This window comes from Elaeis guineensis, chromosome 5, assembly GCF_000442705.2.
Source record: "Elaeis guineensis isolate ETL-2024a chromosome 5, EG11, whole genome shotgun sequence".
NCBI classification, from domain to species: domain Eukaryota; kingdom Viridiplantae; phylum Streptophyta; class Magnoliopsida; order Arecales; family Arecaceae; genus Elaeis; species Elaeis guineensis.
This window is the reverse complement of record NC_025997.2, coordinates 121743352-121751700: the sequence shown is the minus strand read 5'-3', so window position 1 is coordinate 121751700 and position 8349 is coordinate 121743352.

The window sequence follows — 8349 nt, the reverse complement described above, 5'->3', positions numbered from 1 at the left end:
CTAGCGACGGGATACCATCGCTAATAGTATTAGTGATGACAAAATGACTATTAGTGATGGCTAATAGTGCCTATTAGTGATGCTAAAATGACCATTAGCTATGGCAGTTAGCCGTTGCTAATAGTCAAATTTCTTATAGTGGTGGGTCGTCTATTGCAATAAATCATTCTCCTAACACTCAAATTGTCAAGATACACACCAAAATTTATACTATCAATCACAATAAGAAGAGACTATATATAATAGGAATTACCTTACTCGAGTTTCCACTTGAAATTGAGTCCTGATATCTTGACCTATGCAAATAGAGATTGCCAAATTGTCTAAACACTCGATTCATATTTCTATTCTAAGAGGAGAGAGCTTGGATAGAGAGGCATCGAGCACATGAGAAAGCTAATTAAGATCAGATTATAGGGCTAAAATCGGATCAGATACTAGCATATCCATATCCATATTTGTTTTATTTGATGAATACAAATACGGATATGAATACTATTCGAATGTAAAAATTCATATCTATATTTATTTTAAATGGATACAGATACAATTCGGATACCAAAAGTATGGATATAATTATGGATATAACTTAGATAATTAACTTTATATCTATAGAATCAAAAATATTACTAAATGGATGCTAAATTATATTAATAATATATTTATATGATTGTAATTTTTTTTTAAAATTAATAAATGCTATATAAAATTATATAGTGTTATATATAGATTCAAATATTCAGATACAAATCAGATAATTATCTATCCATATCGATATGTATTTTTTTTTTACGGATATGATACGGATTCAGATATTAGTGAGATCTTCTAATTTTTTTTATATTTAAATTGATTTAAATATAAAAATAGATCCAAATAGATAATATCTATATCACTTTTGAATTAGGGCTCTGAGTTAGGTAGCGAGGGAGAGAGAAATTGTTGGGGCATGCGTTAAGAGAAAGGAATGCGAGGGGCATGGGGATCGTGTGAAGAGAAACAAGGGAGGCATAAGGAAAGTGGTGGAGATTTTAGACTCTAATTTTTTTTTCAGATTAAAATGGGTAGTTAATAACCTCCCATTAGATAATAAAATATCACGAAATTGAATGAGACAATCACATGATCCATTCAAAGAGTGCTGTCCAAATGCTCTGAACAACAATAAAAATAACAAAGTCCGCAGCTTTGGTCACCTTATGATATGCAAGAGTAGCATAGAATGAAGTCCAGCTACTAGTGATTCTTTAAATATTCAAGAGCAATGAGAGCCCATCATCTAATTATGTCTATCTCAAAATCCAATCTGTTGGGGGGTGATTTCATACTAGCCGAAGACGTGAGGCAGACAAAGACACAAAGGTACCTCAGATTCGATCCTACCTTGATGCTAGCAAACCCAACAAAGTACTTGAGATGATTTTATTCGATAAAGCAGGAAAGGTTGACCTTTAGCCCTCACAAATCTTCAAAATTTTAGGAATAAATGATGATAAGCGGCTAAGAAAGAAATAACAAATAAATCTCTTCAGATAAAGAAAGGATAATGATCGAATCTTGTCTGATAAGTCAAGACTAACCATCTGATTTTTTTTTCTTCTCACGGCTCTTCAGTCTCGTCTATAAATAAAGACCTATGGGAGATCTTAAGATATAAAATCTTCTCTCTTCCAATATGCTCACTCCTTCCCTCTATTATCTAGAATTCTGATTTGAGCATCGGAGGATTCCCACCAGAGCCAATTTCTATTGAGAATTTTTTTTGTAGGTCCTAGGTCCTATCGTCACCGTCCAACTTCAATCAATCCAATCTCAAGATAAAATTCTACTATAACAGATTGGTACTAGAGAAAGGGACAGGCTCCTTCATGAGAAGGAGCAAATATTTAATGGAAAAAGTTTCATCACACTATTCCAACATCGATCGAATTTGATCATCTGCAGAATGATCCAATACAAATCAGGGTCGACCATCTGCAGATCAGCCGATGTCGATCAAATATGACTACCTGCAAATTGGCCATATATCGATTAGATTAGTTAACATCCCCCCTACCCCCCCCCCAATGGATCATCCCAGTCAGGCTCAAAATTGGAGGGCACCAGATAGGGAAGGAGATCACAACTTTTAGATGAAGAAGATTATGGGACTCCCTCAATTCTCGGATCATTTTTACTTCCTTATTTATATTCAAAATTTTAAATTGAATTCTTAACAGGATGCAGACAAGAAAAGAGGGTCTAAACAAAGATCCAACCAAGAAAGAAGATTACAATATCTAGATAAAAAAGGAGAATCCAAACAAAAAAGGGAGCAAAGACATTCTAAGAGAATGGGCTCAAGAGGGAGGGATGCCATTAATTCAAAAACCTTTACGGTAAAAGGCTCTTAGGCCCTCATTTATTATTCTATGTTAATTCCTTCTTGCAGGGCCCTAGATCCTTGAGCACATGAGTTGAGATGAAATTCGAGGCCAAGCCAAAATGAAACCCAAAATTGAGTCAGGATGAATCTCCAATCTGAGCCAAGATTGCAGCCAAGTCAAGGCCACGATCCTCCCCCCATAAGAGACTTCGAAGTCTCCCCTGCTCGCACCTAATGTAGACAATAACTTTTTCCCATTTCATCCCTCATTGGCGACCTTTGAACCTGGTGCATGCAATGATTTCCACCCCTTATGTCACCCCTTAAGAGGTGATGTAAAAAAAAAAGAGAGAAAAGAAGAGAGAAGAGAATAAAGGAGAGAGAGAAAGGAATAGAGGAAAGTAGGGTGGGAGATCGGGCAACTTGCTCGCACCCATGTCACTCCTCCATCAGGCATCGGGATCGTCCATGGGCGTCCCTGGGGCCCACCCTCGTGTCCACGGGCAGCACCGCACTCCCTGTACACACGTTCAGCTCTGAAGTTCTCCCGTGGAGATGCTGATCTTCACCTTCGATGGTGTCGGGCTCTCCCAAATCTGAGCTCACTGGGTTCAAGCCTCGAGCTCCTCTCCACACATGCATCTGACTTCCGATAGCATCGAGATTAGCAATTGTGGGCTTGAGGCCCTTCGGTGCAACCCACATTGACCCTGAAGCAGGTCCAACAGAAGTCCCCCCTATGTACACCAAGCATCCGTCAGCACTGAAGCCACCCACAGGAGCCTCTGAAGCCGTCAAGCCCACTGACATCACCAATCTTGCCTAGGTTTTGAGCCTCCAAAGCTGTCGTGCCCACCAACATAATTGATCTCACCCAGGTTCTGGGCCTTCAAAGCTGTCGCGCTCACCGACGTCGCCGATCTCACCCAGCTTCGCCCAATTTTACTGCCCTATTGTCACATCGATCGCCTCTTAACCATCGCACCTTTGAAGATATCTAGCTTTAGTAGTGATGAGATAGCACCCTTCTTTGGCTTCTTTGGCACCATGCTCGCCCCCATCTTCTCCTGTATGGGAGCGGCATACAGGATGGCAAAGAGTGGGGTGGGGGTAGCCTCGATAGGGTGATGAGGCCGGAGTTGGTGATGAAGTTGATTGTGCCGATGGTCATGACAGGAGTTTTAGGGATGTACGGCCTCATCATCATGGTCGTCATCAGTATTGAAATCAACCCTAAAGCTAAGTCATACTACCTCTTCGATGGCTATGCCCACCTTTATTCTGACCTTGCCTGCGGTCTCATCGGCTTCTCCGCCGATATGGCCATGGACATCGTTGGTGATGCTGGCATCAAAGCCAATGCACATAGCAGCCCAAACTCTTTGTTGGAATGACCATTATCCCCATCTTTGCCAAAGCATTGACGCTAAATGGCCTTCTTGGACCGACAGCAATTGAGGCGTGATTCGAGAAAGCTAATCTAATAGAGCCGAAGTCGTGCACATGGTTCGGGCTGGCACAGAATGAATTCAAAAATCCTAAGTGGGACCCAGTCTTCACTTTGAGCTAGATCGAGCCTGAGTTAGTGCTGGAGATCTCGGCCTAGGACAGAAAATCTGTTAAGGCCACCTAAGCAACTTGGCTAATCCAAAGTCCAGATTTAGATCAATCCGAGCTAGATCCAGACCAATCCAAAATGCAGATAAAGGCCAGTTTGAAGTCCAGATCTAGGCTAATCTGAAGTTAGATCAAGGCCGATCTGAAGTCCAAATTAAAATAGATCCAAAGACAAAATTAAGGCCAATTTGAAGCCCAGTCCAGACTAATCTAAAGTCAGATCAAGATAGATCCAAATTCAAAATCAAAGTCGATCCGAAATCCAAATTAAAGCAGATCCGATGGTGAAATCAAAGCCAATTTAAAGCCCAGATCCAGGCTCATCTGAAGTCAAAATCAAAGGCCGATTCAAAGTCAGGATCCAGGCCAAACTAAGGCACAGAACAAGGCAAAACCATCTATTATTTTAGTTTCTTTTTGCAAGACAACAGGTCCTTAAGTATCCAAGCTAAAGTAAAGACAATCCAAGGCTTAGGTCATTAGAAGACCAGCCTCAAAAGGCCAATATCATCAGAAGGCCAAAGTCATCAAAAGATAAATCTGAGCAAACCAAAGTCGGGCTATCAAACAAAAGGCTAACAATCAAGATGAAGAACCAAGGTTAAAGTAAAGCCCATGCCAAGATGAAGCCCAAAGCCGATCAAAGAAGGTTGAGTTTTTGATGTGGATCGTCCAAAAATTGACCTCCAAAGGTCGACTTCCGAAGAAGTGAACTCCTGAAAGCCGAACTTCCAAAGATCAATCTCCCAAAGTCAAAATAAAGTGATTTGAGAACACCAACTAATGAAGGTTGACTAGAAGCAAATCGATAAAAAATGAGGTAACATAAGTTTAATTATCTATCATTTTCTTTACTCCAAAGCTCGACTTAATTGAAAAATCGAAAGATCCAGCTAGAGCCTATCCGACAAGTTCTCTCATCTTTTGTATGTAGATTTGCAACTCAAGACATTAGTGGCTAAGCAGCGAAGGCTAACCTATAAAAACCTCCGAAGGTCATGCTCACTTTTCAGTGAGCTAACACCTAGGAAGATCTTAGTCGTACGAAAGGTGGGGGTTAATCTATAAGGACCCCCAATGCTCACCAATCCAACTAACATGAAAAAAAGATCTCAATGACTAAGAAACGAAGGTTAACCTATAAGGACCCCCAAAGGTCTCTCCTTTGTAGTGAGTCAACGGCCCATAAAGATCTTAGTCACATAAGAAATGAAGGCTAACCTAAAAAGATCTTTGGAAGGCTAATCTATAAGGATTCTTATATCGACTTCGATAATGAATGAGAGCTTACCTATAGGATCCTCGAAGGCCCCTCACTTTTTTGCGAGTAGAGCCGATGAAGATCTCGACGACTAAGAAGTTACAAACATTGAAATGATGTGACCCTTCGCCTCACCAAAAGCTATAGACACATCACCTCGACTAGAAGACATTCTTAGCACGCTTTGGCAATCTTGAAGTACTTCCTTTGCTCAATCCAATTCTGACTCGGACTTGGAAGTAGGGAGCTTGTGTTGGAGGGAGATTTTGTACTAGCCAAAGATATGAGGCAGACAAAGATATGAAGATACCTCAGGTTTGGTTACCACCTTGATGCTAGCAAACCCAACAAAGCACTTGAGCTGATTTTATTCAGTAAAGCAGGAAAGGTTGACTTTCAGCCCACACAAATCTTCAAATCCTGAAAATAAATGATGACAAGCAGATAAGAAAAAAATAATAAACAAATCTCTCTAGATAAGAAAAGGATAACGGCCAAACCTCATCTAATAAGTTAAAGCTAACCATCTAATTTTTCTTCCTTCTCATAGCTCTTCGGTCTCGCCTATAAATAAAGGCCTACAGGAGACTCTAAGGTATGAAATCTCCTCTCTTCTAACATGCTCACTTCTGCCCTCTATTATCTAAAACTCTGACTTGAGCGTCGGAGGATTTTCATCGGAGCCAACTTTGATCGAGAACTTTTTTTGCTGATCCTGCCGTCGTCATCCAACTCTAGTTAATCTGATCTCAAGATGAAATTTTACTATAACACAATCTATTACACTCAAAGAATACCCTCCTAAGAAAGTATGGTCTACCTGCAATATAAGCCTCGACATATTTGATTCCTTCATGTGCTCGTCCTATCTTCACACTAGAGATAGAGATATCATAAACCTGGCTGCTGCCTGTAACAATGAATCTAGAATTTGGCTTTCTTGTCACAAACTCCGCACCACCTCTGCCTCCATCATCAACTAAAAAATAAGAATATTTTATATTAATTTTATTTGTTTGTTTGTTTGTTTATTTATTTGAAACTTTAGATATTATGGGTACACAAAACTTCTCTAGGATTTCCTCATGGATGTCTAGAACTTGCATAGTGATCACGATATTGCACACCATCTTGACATTCTACCAATTTACTGGATCATTCTACACTTGTAGAGATAGTTTACATTTTATGCATGATATGATCTTAATGTCTTTGTCTAACATTTCTCTGGATAAAACATTGATGGTCAAAATATTATATGCTCAAAATTTATGAATTTAAATTTTGTATTCAACTTGTCATTTAAAAGTCAAAACCTAGAGCAAGCATATGCCATTGACAGATTGCTTGATATTTCAATCAATTGATTAGCTATGTAAGAATATCAATACCAGTGGATGCTCTTGGGGACTGTCTGGATGCTTACTTAACATGTCCATGAAATATTCCTCATATGTTTATTGATAAAAATAAGTTAATGAAGTAGAAGGAGAACTCTTCCTAATAGCCAAACTTTTGATCATTAACATCCAGAAAAACGTGAAGGATTTGATGGCTTTTCATACGTTTCAGAGCTTAATTGCACCTAGGGCTTAAGATGCCCCGTCCTGTGTCCACCAAACGCTTCTCTTCTAGACTTAGCTGGGCCATTTGGGCTGGATACTTCAACTGCCATTTACTTGAGGGTAGCCTGAGTCACTCACTGGTTAAGAGAAATTCTTTGTGCACCGTACATAGTGTAGAAATTCTAACATTGAGCACACCGTTTTATTTTATTGGATCACATAGCCACCATTTTTCAATACACATTGAATATCCATAGTTCTATTTTTTTATTTGAATTTTTGAATGATAAAAATATCTATTTTCTTCTGAAAAAATTATGATATTTTGTACTGATATTATGGCATCCTGTATTAAAATTATTACTTTTTGCACAAGATATCATAATTTTTTCATAGGATATTATAAAGAGAGAAGGATATTTTGATCATTGAAAGATTGCCATAATATCAGCATAGGATGTCATAATTTTTTCGAAAAAAAAAAGAGTATTTTCGCCATTCAAAATTTTAAATGAAAAAATAGGACTGCGAGTATTAAATGAACATTAAATGCATGTTGAAAAGCTGTAGCCATATGGTCCAATAGGACGAAGTGGTACATTCCACATCAGATTTTCTGCACCGTGGGTAGTGAACAAAGAATTTCGCCACTGGTTAAAGCACAAGATTGGTATTTTGACTTCCAATACCCATATAACATATAATGCAAAAACAATTAGTGGTTAATTAAAATGGATGTGCTAATTGCAACTCTTAGGTTTGTTTGCTTGGAGGGAGTTAGATCCTGAAATGAAAATAAAAATGACTGTCTTCCATTCAGCAATTTGGTTGGAGAAAGTCCCACTTCCAATTTGATTCCGAAAGAAATAGAAATACCATCACCAAAATACATTCCCTATTCTTTCTTATTATTCAATCAATCACATTCCTATTCCACTCATGAACCAAAGAGATTGAGGGATAAAATAATTCTGACTGAAAACTTATTGGACTAGGATTTCAGTCACCAACTGCAGGCACCATAAAATTCTGTCTGAAAACTTAGTGGACTAGGATTTCAGGTCACTCCTTCCATGGGCTGGTAAAGCCCGGTTTAATGCTACGTGCTCTGGGATGAGCACTGATTGTTTTGTTAGTTCAACAAACTTGTCATTAGCTAAAGTACATACTCAACATATAATATCAAATACTCAATGATGTAAGTTCATATATCACTTAAGAGCTACTCGAGCACAAGGTTTTGCCGATAAACCATTAAAGATTTGAAACCATGTCTATTTCCATCAAAACAATAATTTTGAATGTCCAATAACCGATATCAACTTATTATTGGTCAGAGGAGATGAAGTTCGAAATCAAACACTTTTAAAGGGAAATCGCACACGTGACGGACATTTGACCGGATCACCAGGAAAAAAAGAAAAGAGAAAAAAAAAGTCAACCGTACGTACGGAAAATATTTTTAATGATTTTGACTTCTGTACGGCTAGCAAGGAGGAGAGAAAGTTTTACTTGAACTTGAATCTTGACCGGCCAATGGG